Source organism: Tachypleus tridentatus, chromosome 3 (genome assembly GCF_004210375.1).
Source record: "Tachypleus tridentatus isolate NWPU-2018 chromosome 3, ASM421037v1, whole genome shotgun sequence".
NCBI lineage: Eukaryota > Metazoa > Arthropoda > Merostomata > Xiphosura > Limulidae > Tachypleus > Tachypleus tridentatus.
Genome location: NC_134827.1, coordinates 74071564 through 74093946, shown reverse-complemented (window position 1 = coordinate 74093946; position 22383 = coordinate 74071564). Strand labels below are relative to the sequence as shown.

At 34.8% G+C, this 22383-nt stretch overlaps 2 protein-coding genes across 3 annotated transcripts in view; one reads left to right on the top strand and one right to left on the bottom strand.

Moving 5' to 3' along the window:
- The window catches only part of LOC143247191 (uncharacterized), a 110426-nt gene that overhangs the window by 13974 nt on the left and 74069 nt on the right, over nucleotides 1–22383 (bottom strand). The window lies entirely within an intron of this gene.
- The window catches only part of LOC143247190 (voltage-gated delayed rectifier potassium channel KCNH8-like), a 65503-nt gene continuing 64500 nt past the window's right edge, over nucleotides 21381–22383 (top strand). Inside the window, exon 1 of the mRNA XM_076494842.1 lies at nucleotides 21381–21506. The gene's annotated coding sequence lies outside the window, so the exon portion shown is untranslated. The remainder of the gene's footprint in view (nucleotides 21507–22383) is intronic.

Genomic DNA, 22383 nt, shown 5'->3' with positions numbered 1-22383 from the left:
CAATTTCACAAACACTTTATTCCTACCTACGTAAAACCGACTCACGCACACCGCAAATATACGGCATCCCCAAACCTCATAAACCAGATTGTCCATTACGACCAATAATGTCCACATATGAATCGTTTAATTACAATCTTGGTAAATGCATAGCATGGGCATTCTCCAAATATGTAACATCAGGCAGCTCATTCATCAAAGACTCTTTTTAATTTCAAGTCTAATCTAAATCAACTTAATCATAAAGCCTTAATGGCCAGTTTCGATGTTATATCCCTCTTTACAGAAGTTCCAACCACTGAAGCCTGCAAGATAGCCTTAGAACTCTATATCTGAGACTCTAACCAAACTATAGACATTCCCAGCAACCAATTAGCAACCCTCATAGAATTCACCACGATAAAGACAAACTTCATGTTCAACAACCAAAACTATATACAAACAAATGGCCTAAGCATGAGCAACCCAGTATCACTAGTTCTAGCCAATATTTTTATGACACAAGTTGAAACACAAGCAATTAACACAGCATTACATCCACCACTATACTGGTACAGATATGTAGATGACACGGTTGCGGGATTCAAATCTACAGAACACATACTTAATTTTTTCAATCACATTAACTCTATACATCCCAACATTAACTTCACATGTGAACAGAAAGAAAGCAATCAAATATCATTTCTTAACCTCAAAATTACAAGAACCGACACACAATTCAAAACAGAAATCCACCGAAAAATCACCCATACTGGACTATACATTCCTTGGGACTCAGCACATGAAACAAAACAAAAACTCAACATACTAAGAAACCAAATAAACACAGCCATAAAACTATGCTCACCAGATAAAATTAACGACGAATTAGACAAAATAAAACAATACTTCATCAACATCAATAAGTTTCCTCCACAAACCGTAGAAAACGTTATACGCACACACCTAGACAGAAAGCAAAATCAACCAACTAAAGTAAATATATCTCACAAATAAAAAAATCACGAAACCATATATTTCTGACATCAGCAAACAAATAACCAACATTTGGCAAAAACTAGTAACAAAATATGACATTCCAGTTAATACCAAATTTATTCAAAAACCAGGCACCAAACTGTGGTCTATACTATGTAAAAACTACACTGACAAACACCACACCAACATTATTTACAAAATACAATGTGATAACTGCCACGACTTCTATATTGGAGAAACAAGTAGAAAAATGGAAACCAGATTCAAAGAACATAAAAAGTCACCTTCAGACGTTTTCGAACACTGCAAGTCAAATAAACACAACATAACCATAGAAAACACCCAAATACTAAATAAAGAAACAAACATAAACAAACGCAAAATTAAGGAGGTCTTACTTATACAACAACTTAAACCCAAAATAAACCAATATAAAGGAACGCCTTTATACCTATATTAATATAATAAAATAAATAAAATTATATATTCAAACATCTAATACCGCCCTCTACATTCCGACACTCAGTTACACAACCCCTTTCAAACATGTGGTCAGCTTCCGGTCAGTTACCTCTTTCTTTGTGAACCTGACGATGACCGAAGAAGGTCGAAACTTTGTTCGCTCTTCTATGTAAAATATTTTCTCAACCCAAACGAGTCGTTTTTGCATATAAATTTCTCTATGACCTCTTTCTCCTCCCCCTACTTATGTTCTTGACGGATTGGTATTTATAATTGTAGAACTGAATGTTATTTTGATCCTTTTCAGGGCAATGTCCATGTATTGTGGCTCATATATAGTGATTATTTTATTCTGTCAGCAGAATGTCAAGTTTGTTGGTGGCATTTTATTTATTTATTTTTAATTATATAATACATATATATATATTTATTATTATTATTATTTAATATACATTCTTTATTTATTTATTTGTATATTTAAAATATAAGTTAACTGGGGTGAGATATTTAGGAATAGCTTCATCATGTATGAGGTACCTGTCTAGTTCGCATAGTAATTCGTTTTTCATCCAATTCTTATTAAAGTACATTATTGTACTATGTAGGAGTCTATCTGATATGGTTGGTATGTTCGAGTATTTGTGAATGAACTGAGATGGTATAGTTCTTGGAACTCTGTATGCAGTTGTGAGGAGTGTGTTTTGGATTGTTTGTAGTTTGGTTTTATTTATTTTATTGCTTACATTTATCCATGCTGGAGCGGCATAATCTATTACAGGTCTAATATATGTTTTATAGATTTTTAGTATGTTATCTGTAGATGCTCCATTGTTTTTACCAGTTAGACTCCTAACATAGTTAGTTCTTCGCCAGACTTTATTTTTAATTTCGTTCACATGATTGATCCAAGTTAGTTTTGAATCATAGGTCAGACCTAAAAATTTTGCCGATGGGGCAATCTGGAGTAATGTGCCATTCATATATAATTCTGGCTGTTGTTTTTTGTGTTTTGTCAATTTCGTAAATACTACGAGTTGTGTTTTTGCTGTGTTTATTTTTATTCTATATTTTTGACAGTATTCACTTATTCTATTTAGTTGCGGTTGTATGTTAGTGGCTGCTATCATGGGTGTTGCGGCAGTTTTCCAGACTGCCACATCATCTGCGAACTGTGAAAAGAATCCATGATTCGGATCCCTCAGTGGCATATTGTTTACATACATGATGAAGAGTATAGGACTAACCACCTCTCCCTGAGGGACACCAGCTTGTGGAGTAAAGTATTCAGAAAAAGTTCCTTCAACATTTGCTCTACATTTTCTATTTTCCAAAAAGTTAGATGACCAGCGAATAATTCCTCACGGTAGTTCCATTTCATTCATTCGAAACCTTAGATCATCATACCATACAGTGTCAAATGCTTTCTTGATATCAAGGAAGCAAGCGACAGTACATTCTTTTTTTTATTGAAGCTATCTATTATGGTTTCGGTTAATCTGATTAGGTGGTCTGTCGTTTGTCTAAATTTCCTGAATCCATTTTGTTCTTTTGGTAATTTTGATGTTATCTCCAAGAATGTGGAGAGTCTATTACTGATTACTCTTTCAATAATTTTGCCTACACAGCTGGTCAGGCTGATTGGTCGGCAGCTATTAGGTTTATTTGCTGGCTTTCCTTCCTTATGGAACATTAATATATTTGCAAGCTTCCAAGAAACTGGGATTATCCTGAGGATAGAGATAGGTTAAAAAGTGAATTTAAGTGGTCAAACAATTTCGGAGTGCCCTTTTTTAGAAGGATAGCTTGTATTTCATCTTCACCTGGTGCTTTGTTTTTGTGTTTTTTATTGCTTCGAGTAGTTCTTGAAGGGATATTTCATTTGTTAGTAACGTGCTTGTATAATCTCTGTCGGGACTTGTATTTGTATCAGTTATGTTTATTGGAAAAATTGGTTCAAATTGATGTTTATTGTTTAATATGTGATTAGTGACTTTATTGTAGAAATATGTATCCATATCTAGATCAGTGTGAGTTTTAAAAGTATTTTGAAGTTGATCTTTGAAAGCTTCGGCTATTTCTTTATGTCTGTATTTTCATTGGTGAGTCTTTTAAGATGTGACCATAATTTTTTTCGGGTCAGTTTTATCATTTAGTTTTGAGCAGTAGTTGTCCCATTTATCTTGTTATTGTTGTTTTATTTGTGTTCTGATGTGATTTCTAATGTTGTTGATTTGCGTTTTGGTTTTCTGTCTCTTGTTATCATGTACTGTCTTCTTAATTGTCTTCGTTTTTTGATTAGATTGATTATTTCTGTGGTGGGTTTCCATGTGTTGTTTGTTTAATTAACGTTCGAATAAGAAGAATGTCGTCGGTGTTTGGGTAAGAAAAGTTCATACCCTGGAGGGTCAGGTTCTCTGTGACCTCTTCCTCCTCCCAGTACTTATGTCCTTGACGGATTGGTATTTATAACTGTAGAACTGAATATTATTTTGATCATTTTCAGGGCAATGTCCATGTGTTGTGGCTCGTATACAGCGATTATTTTATTCTCTCAGCAGAATTAACGTAAAAATTCTCCTTTCACTTGTCATAGTTACCGCCTAGCCGTTGCATTTCAATATGATTGGATGTAGTTTTAAACGCGCTACTTGTAAACGAAAAAATAAATATGTTATTGTAAATAATATGGTAAATTAAAATAAATTTACTCCAAGTTCACAAAAGTTTGTTTGTTTGTTTTTTAATTTCGCGCAAAGCTACTCGAGAGCTATCTGTGCTAGCCGTCCCTAATTTAGCAACGTAAGACTAGAGGGAAGGCAGCTAGTCATCAACACCTACAGCCAACTCTTGGGCTACTCTTTTACCAACAAATAATGGGATTGACCGTCACGTTATAACGCCCCCACGGCATCATTCAACTATGTGTTGCTGCTCTTTGTTTTCATGCAAAAACTGTTAACCAGTTAAGGACTTTAGAGCAGCAGATTTAACTAAATAATGCAGCCTGTCCTCATGTTATTACACAAAAGACAATTCTTAAATTCTCCAGTGTGAGACAGAAATAAATTTTCAGATTTACAATACTCAAATCCGAGGTTCGATTCTACGCAATGAATATAGTAGACATTCCAATGTGACTTTCTTCAGAAACAAACAAACAAAACTGTTCTTAAACTAACTTACAAAATAAATAAAAATAAATAGGCATTCATGAGAAAACAACTGGATTTGAATTTAAGAGACGTACAAAACTATTATCACACGATCAGCCTAACTCTTTAAAAGGAATAACACTAGATTTATTTGAAATGCCATAGAAAATATTCTTTAATATATTGCTCAGGCGGGATATTCATGATGAAGTTTCGTTGATTGTTTCTACAACTGCCTGTTTAGAAAAACAAGTATTCTTGTATTTCTACATCAGGCAGTTGCCATTCAGTCAACCAAATATCATTGGAATATGTTGTGTCTGGTTTGTTTTGCATTTCGCGCAAAGCATATTGAGAACCGTCTACGCTAACCATTCCTAATTTAGCAGTGATAGGCTAGTGGGAAGCAGCTAGTCAACACCAATCACCGCCAACTCTTGGTCTGTTATTTTACCGATGGCCTGGCATGGCCAGGTGGGTTAAGGCGTTTGACTTGTCATCTGAGGGTCGAGGGTACGAATCCCCGTCACACCTAACATGCCTCCCCTTTCAGCCGTGGGGATTATAATGTGACGGTCAATCCTACTATTCGTTGGTAAAAGAGTTGGCGGGGAGTGGTGATGACTAGCTGCCTTCCCTCTAGTATTACACTGCTAAATTAGGGACGGCTAGCGCAGATAACCCTCGTGTAGCTTTGCGCGAAATTAAAAAAACAAACTGTAACTTTACCAACGAACAGTAGATTTCACCCCCATGTTATAACGTCCCTCACGACTGAAAGGGCGAGCATATTCGATGACGGGGATTCGAGCCTACAAACCGCATATTGCGAATCGAACGTTCCCTAACCATCAGGCCATGTCAAAATGTTCCGTTTGCTTTCATGGGTTCTTTTCAGATTACTTAGTGTGACATGGGTAAGGTCAAATGTTAGCAAATGTGCCCTGTGCTCGAACTTCTCCTTAAACAAAATATTATTCATTAAAGTTATTTCTCATTTAAATATTTTTGTTGTTTTTTTCTGTGGATAAACCTGTGGTTACAGATTTAGTTATGGACAAAAAGTATTAGAAAAATAATAGGAATAATTCAAATAATACACTAAGTCTAAAATATTTTCATAAGTAGTTGCTATACACAAATTTCTAGTGCATTTTACTTAAGGAGATAAACCATTATCATTACGATTACCACTATATTACACTATATGACTTAATTTAAGGTATAAGCTATTGCAATTTCTTTTTAAAAAGTGTAATTATTATTTTAGTATGTTCAATTGAATGTTTTTTTTGTTGTTGTTACGAGCATATATTTTACATTTGAAGATCGATTAATATGCAAAAGTGAATCAAAATCAATGTAGCATTTATTAAAAAATCATTTTAGTATAATATAAAAAAATTAATTTTGAAAGAAATATTTATGATCCAAATTATTTAAATAGTGGATTACTTTGCAAGGAACTTCTGTTTCAAATTTATTGCTATGGATTACGTTAATTTACACATTGCGACTAAGAAAGATTTTCTGTATTTTTTTTAGCCTTAAATTTATGTAGCCGTGTAACTGTAACAAAAAATTACTGGACTGATGCGGGCAAAAGATTTCGTATCTATAAGATATGTTTTTAGTCTGGTATTACACATCTAGTAATGTTCATTTACGATAATAATAAATAGTCGATAAGTATCTGCAAATGAACGACATTGGGACAGTACAAGTGCCACAAAATCATAAATGTACCACGTAAAAATATAGTACTTATGAAATATTGGGTAAGATTTATTCTTAATTAAATTTTATGGAATAATAATAAATTTTTAACATCATACTTTCGTAACGTTTTAGTTCACAGACTAAATACATGTGAGCGTATTTTCTTACTAGTTATTATATACTAAGTAGAAAATAATAAACATATTTAATTTAAGGTTTTATATTACAAGGAAAATGTAAGTATGGATTGTATAGGAAGAAACTTAGTCTTTAAAGAGTACGAGTTCATGAAATATGAAATGAAACAATGTTTTCTCGATGTTTGATGCACCGAAATACACGTTTGTTTGTTTGTTTTTAATTACCAAGCTACAAAATATGCTGTCTGTGCTCTGCCTACAATGAACATCGAAATCTGATTTTTTTATATGTAGAAGTCCTTAAATTTCTTGGTAGGTCACCAGGTGTCGACACAGCATGGATAACTTTGTAGGAAATTGGTTTGTTTTGAATTTCGAGCAAAGCTATTGGAAGGAAATTAATGGTATAAGACTTGCACGTTCACTTTAAACAGATAATAAAACAAAGAAACAAAAAAGAGATATTTTCTGAGTGCAAATGAAGGAAAAAACTCTTTTATAAGGTGTTGTTTTAGATAGAAACGTCTAAACGTTTAAGCAATAAAACTAATAGAAATATTTGGTACGAAATATATTAATACATTAAATTCAAATCTCAAATAATTCTTTAAAATTTAGTATTTTGCTCATGGAGATTTAGTATTTAATTTTCTTATTTTATATAGAAAATTTAAAGAGATAATCTGTATTTTCTAAAGAAATCCCTGCAGGTGAAGATGGCACTGCTCTAGTTACGTAGACGGATGTGAGCTGCTGTAATAGGACCCTTCGTAATAATTATTAATACGAATAGATTTGCAAAACGAAGGAAAAAACCTGACCAAAGAAAACAAATAACATTAATCCACTCTATCATGTGTTGTATTAATACAGAAAATTTATCCTAAAAGCAGATACTGAACAAAATTGAGCTTTTATGCATATGTTTATGCCAGCTAGACACATTTCAAACAGATAGTTTCTAGTGTCTAACGGCATTAAGTAAATGAACACGTAATTATGAAAATTTGGATGCACACCAATGAACTCTTTTTTTTTTTACAACTTTTTCTCCGTTATTACTTAGTACCATTTCTAAAAATAATTTAGAAAGGTATTTTTGACTTAAGAAGTAAAACCTGTTTTTTGTTTTATTTCATCCAAATATTTCAAATGCCAGGTGTGTTAATACATTTTATCACTATCTCCAATACTTTGTGTTTCGATATTGCGAAAATATTACTGCAACTGAGGCAACCTGATGTCGTTAATAAAGAATATATTTTCATGGAAATAATTTCACTGGGCATTTGAAACATTGGTGAGAAAGAAACTGAATAAAAAACCATATCTTTTCTTCCTCTGTTTCATACTTTTAAAAATAAGACCTTGTCCAAAAAATCAAACAATAATCCTAGTGTTGTAAACCTTATTTAGAAAATGGTATGATAACATTAAAGATTTTAGATCTTATTCAGAAATTAACCCAATGAATGACGAACCATAAACGGTTATTAATGTTTTTGAATAATAATCCCCTTATCTATTTCAGAAGCAGAGAAAAGAGTATTGGAAACAGCAATCAAATTCGATTCAGACGTAGCTTTCTGGTTAGTATACCGGATTGTGAATTCGAGGGTCCGTGATTTGTGTTAGTTGCCTCAGATTCGCGCTCTACACATTAAAAACTTGGGTGCGTTAGAAGAGTAACAGTTAAATGCCATTTTGCTGTCAGGGTAGCCAAAGAGTTGGCGGTAAACGCTGTTGACCAACGTCGTTGCTTATGGTCTTTCAGCTCAAAAATGAAAACAGCTAGCGCAAATAGCAGGAAGCTAACTAACAAAAAACCAAAGTAAATTTAGATATATTTTATTATTAGTACGAACTAGAACATTTATACAAAAGCCGAAAACTGTAAATGAAATTACAAGTTACTGAATTTTGAACTACTGAAAAGACTGATTTTTCGTGCATTGGTGTGAAAATGCAAGACTTTCCAGACCTGGGGAAAATGTTTTGAATGAAAAGCTTGAAAATACATATTAAAAGGCAGATTTCGCAATTTCAGTGAATGGATGCCTTTTGTTAGTAATATAGGTTTTCCATAGCGTTTCTCGGTTCCGTTGAAATGTCACAACTGTAACTTGTTAATTCAGCACGAGGAGTTATGCTTCTCATGACATACAGAAGATGGTACTTATAAAATGAATTAATAAAATCGAAGTCAATAGCTACCAAATAAAAATGATGTATATCGTACACAGCGAACAGTAAAGGAATGGGGAATTTTCACAGTCGAAGAAACGACAGAATGTTTCCCACGATTAGTGCTCAGTAACTAGAATTAAGACACTTCAAAAGCACAATTCACAATAGTGTAGTAATTACACGTATATAAAGCATGCAAATATGATTTTTAATTAGATTTTTCGTAATTATTAAATGGCTATAGTTCTTTCCCTCCCCCTCCTCCTAAAACAAGAAATTTTTGTTGTGGTGCGGATTGATCCAGGTTAAAGTCCATGTGACACTGGTACCTTAAAAACATAATCTATACTTTATACTGTAGCTGTGTCATAAGAGTAACAGTAAAACTCTTAGCGTAGACATTGAGTGGTATGGTACTGCTGAGTTGTTGCGTTCTGTGTGGTCAGAGATTTAAAATTAAGGTTGGCTGTAGATAGTGTTAGTAGTTTTACCATTAAAAAAAATACAAGTAGCCGTCATGTCGTGTGTTTGTAAATAAATATTTTTTATGATTCCCCAGTTTACGTGCAGTTATTCAAACCAATAAAAATAGCATGATTGCGTTGTAAAGCCACAGGATCTTTATAGGGGCTAAAGGCTAATAGAATAGCCCTATCCATCACATTTTTTCGTCTTTGTGAGATCAGCTATTTTCAGCAAAGAAGCGGAAGCTTCACCTCACTTAGAAGACAAGACAAAGACAGATTTCCACCAAGTGCCTATACTGACCAAAATACTAATGAGCCTAACGTTTACACACTTACTCGTAACGGAAAATATTAATGTCTTGTATTTAACTCAGGCTTGAGTTGATAAACTCAATCGACAGATTTTGGTGTTAATTGTTGCGTATAACGATGTAATTATCGTACATTGTTGTGTATAAAGATGTAATCATTGTACATTGTTGTGAATAACAATGTTATCATTGTGCATTGTTGTGTATAAAGATGTAATCATTGTGAATTGCTGTATATAACAACGTATTCATTGTACATTGTTATGTGTAACGATGTAATCATTGTGCATTGTTGTCTATAAAGATGTGATCATTGTACATTGTTCTGTATAAATATCTGATCATTGTTCATTGTTGTGCATAAAAATGTTTCATTGTACATTGCTCAGTATAACAATGTAATCATTGTGCATTGATGTATATAAATATGTAATCATTGTACATTTTTGTGTATAAAGATGTAATCATTGTATATCGTTCTGTATAACAATGTGATCGTTGTGCATTGTTGTGCACAAAGATGCAATCATTGTACATTGTTGGGTATAAAGATGTAATAATTGTATACTGTTGTGTATAAAAATGTAGTCATTGCGCATTGTTGAGCAAAATGATGTGACTTTTTGCTTCGTTCTGAATAACAACATTATTCTCGTGCTTTTGTTTTATAACAATGTTATTCTGTTGCTTTTCTTTGTATAACAAAGTCATTCTTTACAGTTTTCCCTCATGGCCTCGCAAGTAGTGATACAAATTACTTAGAAACGATTTTTCAGCCGCATACAGTAAATTCTGCTGTGTCTCTTTGTTAACGAAACGAATGTAATTAACAAACAACCGCCCCTCAGTGGCACAGTGGTGTGTCTGCGAACTTACACCCCTAAAATACGACTTTCGATACCCATGGTGGGCAGAGCACAGATAGCCCAATGTGTAGCTTTGTGCTTAATTGTAAGCAAACAACCTTGATTGATAGCTCACACTTAATTTAAATTAATTTATTTCATTACAGCTACTATACAGTACCATCTTAAATTAAGAACACGTCATATATCAATTATATTTAACACATTACACACTGATACAAAATAAAAACGAAAATAAACTCAGCTCCGAAACACTTTCTAGGCTTCTAGCAACATAACCTTAGAGATGCACTCCACAACTCTACCCAGCTTATTATTACCAGCGTTTAAAACAATAATTTCCCATCTCCTAATTAGTATGATCTCTAAATTTGAAAACCACCTCACTGCCGGAAATAGAGGTGGTAATGTATAAATATATTAGCTTCTATTATGTAAGGGCTATGATATCTAATTAATCCACAGGTTCTTTAGGCCTAATTTTAAGAGGTATTTCTGTTGCCCCCAGATAATCTATGTCCACTCTTAATCGAGGGAAGGGGAAATTATCTCAGTTTTTTTTTTTTCTGTTTACTATAATGTAATAATTTTTCTACACATATACTCCAAGACACCAGAAACAAAGTTAACCTTGTCTAATCTCTTTAGAGGCATAAATATCAGATTAACTCACCAGGAACAAAGCCAATGGTGCATCATCAAGTTGTTATGAACGTTCATATTTGGTTTTTAAAGAATATTTCAAACAAAATACAAATAGTTTTTTTTTTAATATTATGTTTCCTAGCTTTCGTATTTTAGGTGGCGATCTTGAAATGCAGGTACCATATAAGAGTGTAGCAACCTATATAATTATTCAACTGTTAATTGCCATGAAACTTCCTGCCCTCAGTAGTAAAAATAAGTGTTACCTTTAACACTTAAAAAAACTTTGAAATACATTTCTCTCATTCGTAGTCCCCTCTGGAGGTGGATGGAACATCAATTCTAGAAACGTAAAGATTTATTTATTCTCTAGAATAAAGAAATCCAGTTTTTAAAAAAAATATTTTCACTGCCGATACTGTGAGGTTTATTTTGCGGTTTTATGGCTGATGTCGTGGCATATTTAGTTCCCCAGTGGTAAAGCAGTATATCTGCGGATTTACACCTCTAGAAATCGCGTTGCAATACCCGTGGTGAGTAAAGCACATATAGTCCTTTATATAGCTTTGTGCTAACAAAAGAAGTTATGGCGTATTTACAAATAAATTGGGATAATGAGCTTGTAAAGAGATAAACCTGAATTTTTCTTGATAACGAGAAACACACTTGAATTAAAAATTATCTCCAGACGACTGGTATGGGCATTAAAACCTTTATTAAAATAAAGTAGAAAACAACGTTTCTACCTGAAATGATATTTATGACTCTTTTTAAAGTTATTTCGGTAACATCTTTTCTCGCTGTGCCAAACATATTTTGGTGATTCTACAATTAGGGTCGTGATGGCTTGAAACCAAGCTTTATGTGTGTATGGTTAAAGCGATACGATGTTTATGTGCAGGAAAAATCGTGTTCATGTCGTCAATTCTGTGATTTTAGGTTTGAATTTACTGAATTTTCGTTATAATAAACACACCTACACAGTTTTCTGTCAATGTTACAGTTTAAGAGAGTGTGTTTCCTTATATCAAAGCCACATCGGACTATCTGCTGTGTTCACAGAGGGGAATCGAGCCCTCTGATTTTAACGTTGCAAATTCCTAGACTTACCGCTGTACCAGCGGGGAACTTACAATTTAAGTAGGCATTATTTTAAAACTCGAAACGTTCACAACTTCATCGAATCTATGTAGGGGCAAATGCATATATAATTTTATGTAACGAAAACCATTATATAAATATTCTCACTAGAAAGATATAATTCCACAAAATTTAACATGATTTCTCTAACGATAGCTGAAATAAAAACTATAGCAACCTCTATCGATAGATTTATTAACTTCTGTAATGAACATTTTGGTTACCACGGTGATGTGTTTACACCAAAATTTATTTGACTATAGAGAAGTTGGTAATTTTGTTTTCATGTCGTTAACGTTCTGCTCCTGATTTTCAGAGCGTCTATAAACTTTTCACGTAATCCAATCAAATATCAAAAACCAATAAATGCCATGAATACTGTACACGTAGGCCTAAGTAAACCATGCTTTTAATGTATTTCAAACATTGCCACTAGGGATACAAGTCATTCACTATAAGAACTTGTGTTTCTCTGCCGATTCCATACATTATAGTGAAACAGAAACAATTTAATAGAACTTCTTCTATTGAATGGCTCAACATGGACGGTTGGTTACAACGCTCGACTCCTAATCTGAGATTCGGGAATTCGAATCTCCCTCACTCCAAACATACTTTCCCCTTTCAGATTTGGGTCCATTATAATGTAACGGTCAATCGCACTGTTTGTTGGTTAAAAAGTATGCCCAGGAGTTGACGGTGGGTGGGAATGACTAGTTACCTTCCCTTTGGTCTTACACTGTTCAATTAATTTTGCTTTGCGTGAAATTCAAAAATAAACAAATAATTCTATGAGTAATAATAATAAAAGTACTCGTTTAAATTTCTTCGTAGAGATTTCGTATAGAAAAGCAAACGAGCACCTAATTTGTTTCACTAAATCACCACCAGGAGGGAATATTAAAAAAACATACGCAGTAGCTCATTAAATCGCATCACGATGACGTAACATAAATATAATTCATCTAATGTGACACTAGAGGGCGCTAAGTACAAATGTTTTGTGTACTTTGAGATTTTAATTTACACACCTTTAATGATTTACCAAATACGTATCTTGGACTTATCCAAACACATATATTATAACTTCTTATTAATTTGCCACTAGGAGGTGCTTACGATTTTTATGTCATCAAAGTTTATTGGGTATAAGAATGAACCAGTAACATTTTTTGAAATGTATCCCACACTTTCAGAACATAATTACACTTACTGTTGTTATTTAGACGTTTTTATTTATTTCAGTTTGAATATAAACCAGTGATTTGGCAACCACTATTTTATGAAGATAACTGTAATTGTGATTACTTCCATTATGTGAATTGTTAACGATTTTCTAGTTTAGTATTAACAAATTAAAGATATAATTAACTGTTAATTTCTTTATCGAAAACCTATTATATTAATATTAACATCCCCTTTCATCATAAAATGGTTCGGCACGGCCAGGTGGTTAAGGGACCCGAGTCGTAACTTGAGGGTCGTGGGTTCGAATTCCCGTCACTTCAAACATGCTCGCCCTTTCAGCTGTGGGGACGTTATGATGTGACGGTTAATCCCACTATTCGTTGGTAAAAGCTTAACCCAAGAGTTGGTGGTGAGTGGTGATGACTAGCTGCCTTACACTGCTAAATTATGGACGGCTAGCGCAGATAGCCCTCGTGCAGCTTTTCGCGAAATTCAAAACAAACCAATCATCATAAAATCAACGTAAGTAAAAACATAAATAAGAATAAATAAAGACGTAATTAGAAAAAACCGGTGAAAACGTAAGTGAAAACATAACTGAGAACAAATAAACACGTAATTGAAAAATAACTAAAATCAAGTAATTACTTAGTTAAAAACAAGTACAAACATACGAGGGCTGTTCAAAAAATACGCGGACTGACGTCATAAAACAAAATGTACTTTATTTAGAAGTTACAGGTCTGGGACTCCTTCAAAGTACTCTCCTCCCCAACGCACACACTTATCCCAACGGTGTTTCCACTTGTTGAAACAGTCCTGGTACGCTTCTTTTGTAATGTCCTCCAGCTCCTTCGTCGCATTTGCCTTAATCTCGGGAATCGTCTCAAATCTTCTTCCTTTCAAGGGTCTTTTGAGTTTGGGTAAGAAGAAAAAATCGTAAGGAGCAAGGTCAGGTGAGTAGGGGGGTAGGGAAGAACAGTGATCGAGTGTTTGGCCAAAAACTCACGAGTTCTGAGGGCTGAATTTCGCAGCAACGCAGTGCATCTTCAATTTTTCGGTCAAAATCTCGTAACAAGATCCAACTGATATCCCACACTCTTCAGCAAACTCCCCGACAGTCAGATGTCGATTCGCTCGCACCAGGGTGTTGATTTTGTCGACGTGTGGGTCGTCAGTTGACGTGGAAGGACGTCCAGGACGCACATCATCTTCAATGGACTGTCGACCATCCTTAAAACGTTCATGTTACTTGAAACATGCCGTACGCTTCATAGCAACATCATCGTAAGCCGTGTTAAGCATAGCAAAAGTTTCAGTCGCAGATTTTCCAAGTTTAACACAAAATTTCACAGCAAGTCGTTGCTCCTTCAGGTCATTCATTCTGAAATCCGCCAAACGAAAAAATCGCACTTCACTTAAAACCGCGTAGCCAATACACAAATGAAGATATCTGCAATCGGGAAATGGCGTCGTAATCAGCTGATCTGTGCAAACCTAGCGACACCAAGCGGATTCCCCTGGAACCAACTGGAGCTGCGCAATTCAAACAGTCCGCGTATTTTTTGAACAGCTCTCGTAACTTTAAACAACTAAATAAAAACGTAAGTGAAAGCTTGAGAAAAACAACGTAATTACAGGAAAACATTTATACTCTTTAATTGTCATGATATTTGTATTATTGTCCGTAAAAAAATTCTATATTTTCACAACACATTTTTACGTACATTTCGCGTGTTTCAAACGCGGCACCATATTTTATTTCATATCTATTATTTGTTGACAAAACGTTTTCGCATTTTCATGAAGTTCCGGACACCAACATGAACAAAGGCTGCTTGACTTATATACACTCACCGTTTAACATGAACAAAGGCTGCTTGACATATATACATACTCACCGTTTAACTAACAAACTTTCTATTGATGATTTCAACCAGAAAGTTATATAAAGCCCAGCATGACGCCATCACAAATATTTCCACGCGCTGCTGAGCTGTTATTTCTTGAGCTAAATTACTTTTTTCATAGAGAGTTTCGTTTTTTACTTTTTCAAAATATAAAAATTTTAATATAATTAAGCCTTAAGATTATAGTCTATTCTGAAGTCACGACATAAATCCATTTTCCAGAAATAGTGCCATGAATAATGGAGTACGATCCAGAAATAGTAACATAAAAAAAATTCTTTTAAAGTCTGATAATAACGTCTCACGTTATACTAATGAAAGGTCCCTCTTCTATACTTCAAATATAATTCATTGCAAGTTGAAACATGTCAGGATTCGCGGAGCTGTTGGCGTTAAGTAAAATCTGTTTCTATAACATTAGAGTGTAATGACGTTTTGACCCGAGATCACAAACCATCGGACGAAGAACCAAAGAAAGTAATGTAGTGTTTTACAAATTTCGTAATCGTTCACTAAGATCTGTCGACTTCATTTAAATGACCAAGTCTGGTCATCTTGCCATCAATTCTTAGCATAGTGACAACATGCCAGAAATGGAGGAGAAACGACAATAAAAGGTTCCCGTGTAAGGACACTTATTATTCTTATCTCTCCATTACCATTTCTCTCGGTACTCGTCTAGAGTTTCAGTTACGAGAGATCACAGAACCAGGCGGAACCCTTATGAACTAGGGCCTCTTTAAACATAGCTTTTTTTTTTTTTTTAATTTCGCACAAAGCTACTCGAGGGCTATCTGTGCTAGCCGTCCCTAATTTAGCAGTGTAAGACTAGAGGGAAGGCAGCTAGCCATCACCACCCACCGCCAACTCTTGGGCTACTCTTTTACCAACGAATAGTGGGATTAACCGTCACATTATAACGCCCCCACGGCTGTGAGGGCGAGCATGTTTGGCGCGACGCGAACCCGCGACCCTCGGATTACGAGTCGCACGCCTTACGCGCTAGGCCATGCCAGGCTCCTATACATGTCCCACCGAGATTAAACATAGCAGCCAAGCCAGTCCCCACGAGGTCTCTCAACGATTGACACATAACTCAAATGAATGCTGTGTATTTGGTTAGAGTTTGTTTTATAAATAAAAGCTATAAGTGTCGTCTAATGTTTGTTATCCGAAGGTAAAAACTAACAACCCCCCCATCTGTCGAGTCAATTATTGTTTGCTAGCATATGAAATGAGCACTGAAATAAAAATTAGAAAGAAGCGACCTGGGTTACATAAAGTATCACCAAGAAACACAATAAAACCAATTAAGTGGAAGTGAGTAGACATCTAGCGCCCTAACTGCCAGTCAGTTTCTCAAAAACACAGGATTAGCTTCACTTTGTGATAATAATGCAATTCATGACGTCATGTGTTTGACAACCTGAGATTTCATCCCCTGTCTTTTCCCATATATCGTTACGAATACCAACCGTAAGGTCACATACTTAGCATTCGGGTATTTGACTTTTGGTGTATTCTAGACGTTCTAGGGAGCAAGTCTATCAAGGATGTCATTTAAGGGGAGAACTTTACCACAAAAGATGATATATCATTATGAAATGGCAAATAACACATCTATATATAACCCAGGGAATAGTATCGGAGGACAGGAGATTTGTTGTTGACCACGATGAAAATGGACAGGAAACGGACGATTTATTATCGACCACGATCAAAGTGGACAGGAAACGGACGATTTGTTGTCGACCACGATGCAAAGTAAGCAGGAAACGGACGATTTGTTGTCGATCACAATACAAAGTGAGCAGGAAACGGGAGATTTATTGACAACCACGATCAAAGCTTACAGGAAACGGACGATTTATTGTCAACCGCCATAAAATGTGGACAGGAAATTGATGATTTGTTGTCGACCACAATCAAAGTGGACAGGAAACGTAAGATTTGTTTTCGACCACGATCAAAGTGGACAGGAAAGGGGAGATTTGTTGTCGACCACGAATAAAGTGGACAGGAAACGGGAGATTTATTGTCAAGCACAATAAAAAGTGGACAAGAAATTGACGATTTGTTGTCGACCACGATCAAAGTGAGCAGAAAACGGAATATTTATTGTCGACCACGATTAAAGTGGACAGGAAACGGACGATTTATTGTCAACCCCGATCAAAGTGGACAGGAAACGGGAGATTTATTGTCGACCACCATAAAATGTGGACAGGAAATTGATGATTTGTTGTCGACCACGATCAAAGTGGACAGGAAACGGACGATTTATTGTTGACCACGATACAAAGTGGGCAGGAGACGGAAGATTTATTATCGCCCACGATTAAAGTTGACAGGAAACGTACCACGATTTAGTGAGCACAATAAACGTGGGTAAGAAATAGACGATTTATTACTGATCGTTATAAAAGTGGACAAACACGGATAATTTGTTACCGACCGAGATACTACATGAGTCACCAACATGTTGCAAAGAAAAACTAATTTGTTTTTGTACGTTGCGAGAATTGTAAATTTCAACACATGCACCATGAATAGAGGGAGACATCAGGTGTTGTCAGTAGAACGTATTGATACGAAGTTAAATTCCTGTCCTAGATAGAAGGTATCAATATCAATTATATGAGGTGTATCGTTTGTTCCAGAGAATCGAGGACATATAGCTACAGCAGAACAAAGTTTCAGACCGCACGTACCAACGTTTTAACGAAAAAGAAAGAAAGAAACCTGCTCATGTTGCACCCTCCTCCAACATACCCCCAAATTTTTCTAACTACTCAATCATAGACTTCTATGTGTTCAATTACCTTAAACGTGATCTTGGAAATCGAGGCGCACGTAAAGTAAAGTGTGAGCTCTGTGGAAACTTTGTAAATGCGTGGGCTCTGTAGAAAGTCTGTGGAAACTTTGTAAATGTATGATCTCTGTGGAAATTTTCTGAAAACTTTGTAAATATGTGGCCTCTGTAGAAAGTTAGTAAAGAAAATATTGTAAACGTTTGTTAAAAAGCAAAATACTTCATCATCATGACCACCAGACAAAATAAAACTACCGTCAATCTACAACTATGTGTACGTCAAGTGAATATTCTGGTTACCTTCTGTATACAACTACGTGTACGTCAAGTGAATATCCTGGTTACCTTCAATATACAACTAGGTGTACGTCACGTGAATATTCTGGTTACCTTCAATATACAACTAGGAGTACGTCACGTGAATATTCTGGTTACCTTCAATATACAACTAGGTGTACGTCACGTGAATATCCTGGTTACCTTCAATATACAACTAGGTGTACGTCACGTGAATATTCTGGTTACCTTCAATATACAACTAGGTGTACGTCACGTGAATATTCTGGTTACCTTCAATCTACAACTATGTATGCGCCAAGTGAATATAAAGTTTCCATAAAAGAGACTTCAATTAACACGAAAGTTACTTTTTCGCACATCGAGAATAAATAACGTTACATTATATTGGATGATGCATTTATTAAGCACGGATTTCTAAAGAAGAAGTTACGTTCTACTTCATTAAGACTGGATCTACTGTATGAATTTGAAATCTCGTGGCCTCACTCTGTATTCGTGGGCTTATATTTATATCTTATATTTATGGTAATACTACTACAGTTATTTGGAAGTACTGAGAAGTAGAAAAGCAACCAAACAATAGAACCTTGCCGCCTACCAGTCACTTTAAAAACCTAGTTCTTCCTCTTACAAAACACCAACAGATTAAAGTCCGGGAAAGTATTTTATGGTATCGCACAGATTCGAACCTGGATTGTCACCTGTAAAATATTCTGTTTTACCAAAATCGTTTGTGTCCATGATTATAGGTTTGTTTTGGAATTTCGCGCAAAGCTACACGAGAGTTATCTGCACTAGCCGTTCCTAATTTAACAGTGGAAGACTAGAGGAAAGGCAAGTAGTCTTCACCACCCACTGCCAACTCTTTTGAGATACTCTTTTACCAATGTATGGTGATATTAACCGTCACATTATAACGCCACCACGGCTAAAAGGGCGAGCATGTTTGGTGTGGCGGGGATTCGAACCCGCAACTCTAAGATTACGAGTTAAGTGCGCTAACCACCTGGCCATGCCGTACCCCAGGATTGTTGATAAAAACAAAATATCTAAAAAAAACATGCTTAGTGATGAGTAGCAAATCGAATGGAAGATAGAGTTTGAAATTTAGGTGACCAGACACATGAAGACAAGTCACATGTAATACATAATTAATAATGATAAAACCCTATAAGAACGTGTAATAAATACGTATAATTAAAATGTGCCCATAAGATACATAGTTAATAGGTGTTAAAACAACACAAGTATCTCTACACATTGTTAATAGGTGTTAAAAACCATACAAATACCTCTAAAACATTGTTAACATACGATATAGCCACAGATACCTCTAACATATTGTTGATACACGTTGTAATCACAAAGACAGATATAATACACCGTTAACAAAACCCACACTAATGAACAATACGAGAGCTATCTACAACAACGTTTCTTTCTCTGTATGTAAACGAATTAGAGAAGGGCTTGCTGTGACAACGTTTTATGTTGCTGCTGTAGGACCAGAACAAACATGTTTATGATACCTGTGTTTGACATGAAAAGTTGGTCCTGTCTCCACTTATAAAACGTCTGTTCTTATTAGATCTTCAACGTCTAACTCAATCTGTAATTTTCGTGGTGTGTAGGTATGAGCCTATTTTTAAGCTCATCTTTAAAGCTGTATTTTATCAGTAAATGTGTGTTGTCTACAATGATCCAACAGACAATGGTTTACCAGAAACGAAGCCATTAGTCTCTGGTCTTATTCAATCTTAAGAAAAACGGACAAAGGCGACAAACATGAAAGAATTATAAATAGTAGTAAAAAACAACTATTGAAACATGATAAATTTATAAGTGATAGATTTCCAACCACTGATAAGGATTTACTACCTAGTCTCAAAGTCTTTGGAACTAGAAATATTCTGTAAATAATTAATACGGAAAAGTTATGTTTATTTATGTCATATGAATGAAATGATCACGTCTATCTATTAAAGTGTTAAAATTAGGCCTAAAGGAAACGTGTAAACTTTTATAATGGTACTTTATTAAGATACACTTGTACTTTTATAATGGTACTTTATCAAGATACATGTGTACTTTATAATGACACTTTATCAAGATAAAGTAAACATGTATCTTAGTAAAGTACTATTATAAAGTACACATGTATCTTGATAAAGTACCATTATAAAAGTACACATTTATCTTAAGAAAGTACCATCATAAAGTACATATGTGTATTCATAAAGTACCTTTATAAAGTACACGTGTATCTTAATAAAGTACCATTACAAAGTACATATGTGTATTCATAAAGTACCTTTATAAAGTACACGTGTATCTTAATAAAGTACCATTATAAAGTACATATGTGTATTCATAAAGTATCTTTATAAAGTACACGTGTATCTTAATAAAGTACCATTACAAAAGTACACATGTATCTTGTTAGAGTGCCATTATAAAAGTACACATACATCTTCATAAAATCCTATTATAAAAGCACACATGTACCTTGATAAAGTATCATTACAAAAGTACACATGTATCTTAATAAAGTACCGTTATAAAGTACACGTGTATTTTAATAAAGTACATATCAAGGTACTTATGTACTTTATAATGGTACTTTATCAAGATACATGTGTACTTTTATAACGTGACTTTACCAAAACCAAAGTTAAGAGTGAATTCGTACACGTAGAAAAATGAGGTTGAAGCAAGGGGGGATGTCAGACCAAAAACTGAAAGGGATACACTTTAAATAGAGAGGGATATGGGAAGTGTTCTACTTTAAAAGTAAGCTTTATTCGTTTAGTGCAGGGGCTGTATGGTAGGGCTAAAGTAAGTTTTGGGAAGCTTCAGTCCTTGTAGTTCGTTTCTGATTTCGGCACCTCTTTAAACGCTCTCACCAACGTGTTATTTGGCTAACAAACTGATAATTTAATTGTTAAGATAAGATCTCAGGTCCACAAAACTATCACTGTAGTCCAGTATCTCTTTTAAGTGTGATTATTTGAATTTTTTTTTCTTCGATTAGCTCGTCGTGTACCCCTTTTTTATCGTCACTATGACAACTAGTGGTAATAACTGAAGGTTAAGCAAAGAATGCGCGAATGAGTCGTAGACTTCATGGTGTGCGCAGCCGTTAGTGAAAACAACAACCAAAGACTCGAAAGACGGTATCACACAAGACACGGCGAAAGGCGTGAATCAAAGCATCAGATTTGTCCAGGTAAGTTTTTTCAATTACTGAACTTAATAACAATGAATATCTGCTGGGCAAATCGGATAGAAAGTACTGTTGCCACTTTGCCTTTATTTGCCAACAAATTTTCGTTTAAATTTCTATTAATAATACGAGATTTGTCCGTCTTCCCTTTAGCTGTTGATAGGTGATAGTAGAAGGTTAAGAAACCTAGTTTTAAAGTTTAAATTAATCGAGATGGCGGTAGTGAGGATGATACCGACAACAAGCAGACTGGTGGTAGTTTTCGAGTTAAGAAAAACTTGGTTTATTAATTTCAAATTAGTTTGCTTTGCTCTAAAGAGTGTGTGTGTATCTTCTTGTAGCAAAGTCACATTGGACTATCTGCCGAGGCCACTGAGGGGAATCGAACCTCTGATTTTAACGTTGTAAATCCGTAGACTTACCGCTGTATCGAAGGGGGACTGCTTTAAACAACACTTTATTCAATCCAGATCTTTGTTGGATGAAACAACTCATTTAGTTCTCTTTGTTAAACGCAATATCTTATTCAAATCTTTTTGTTGAAGAGAACATTCCCTTTATGTTTCTTTGTTGGACAGAGCATTTCATTTAATTTTGTTATTGTTGTGTAGAACACTTCATTTAGCTTTCTTTGCTGGACATAACACTTCTTTTAGGCCTCTGTTAAATAGAACACTTTGTTTATGTTTTTATTACGTGAAACGGTTCATTTAGGTGTTTTCGTTTGATAAAAAACTTCATTTAAGTCTCTGTTTGTTAAATAAAATACTTCATTTAAGTGTCTTTTGGAGAACATTTTGCTTAGATATCTCTATTGGATAGAACATTTCATGGGTGTTTGTGTGTGTGTTTTCTTACATCAAAACTATATCGGGCTATC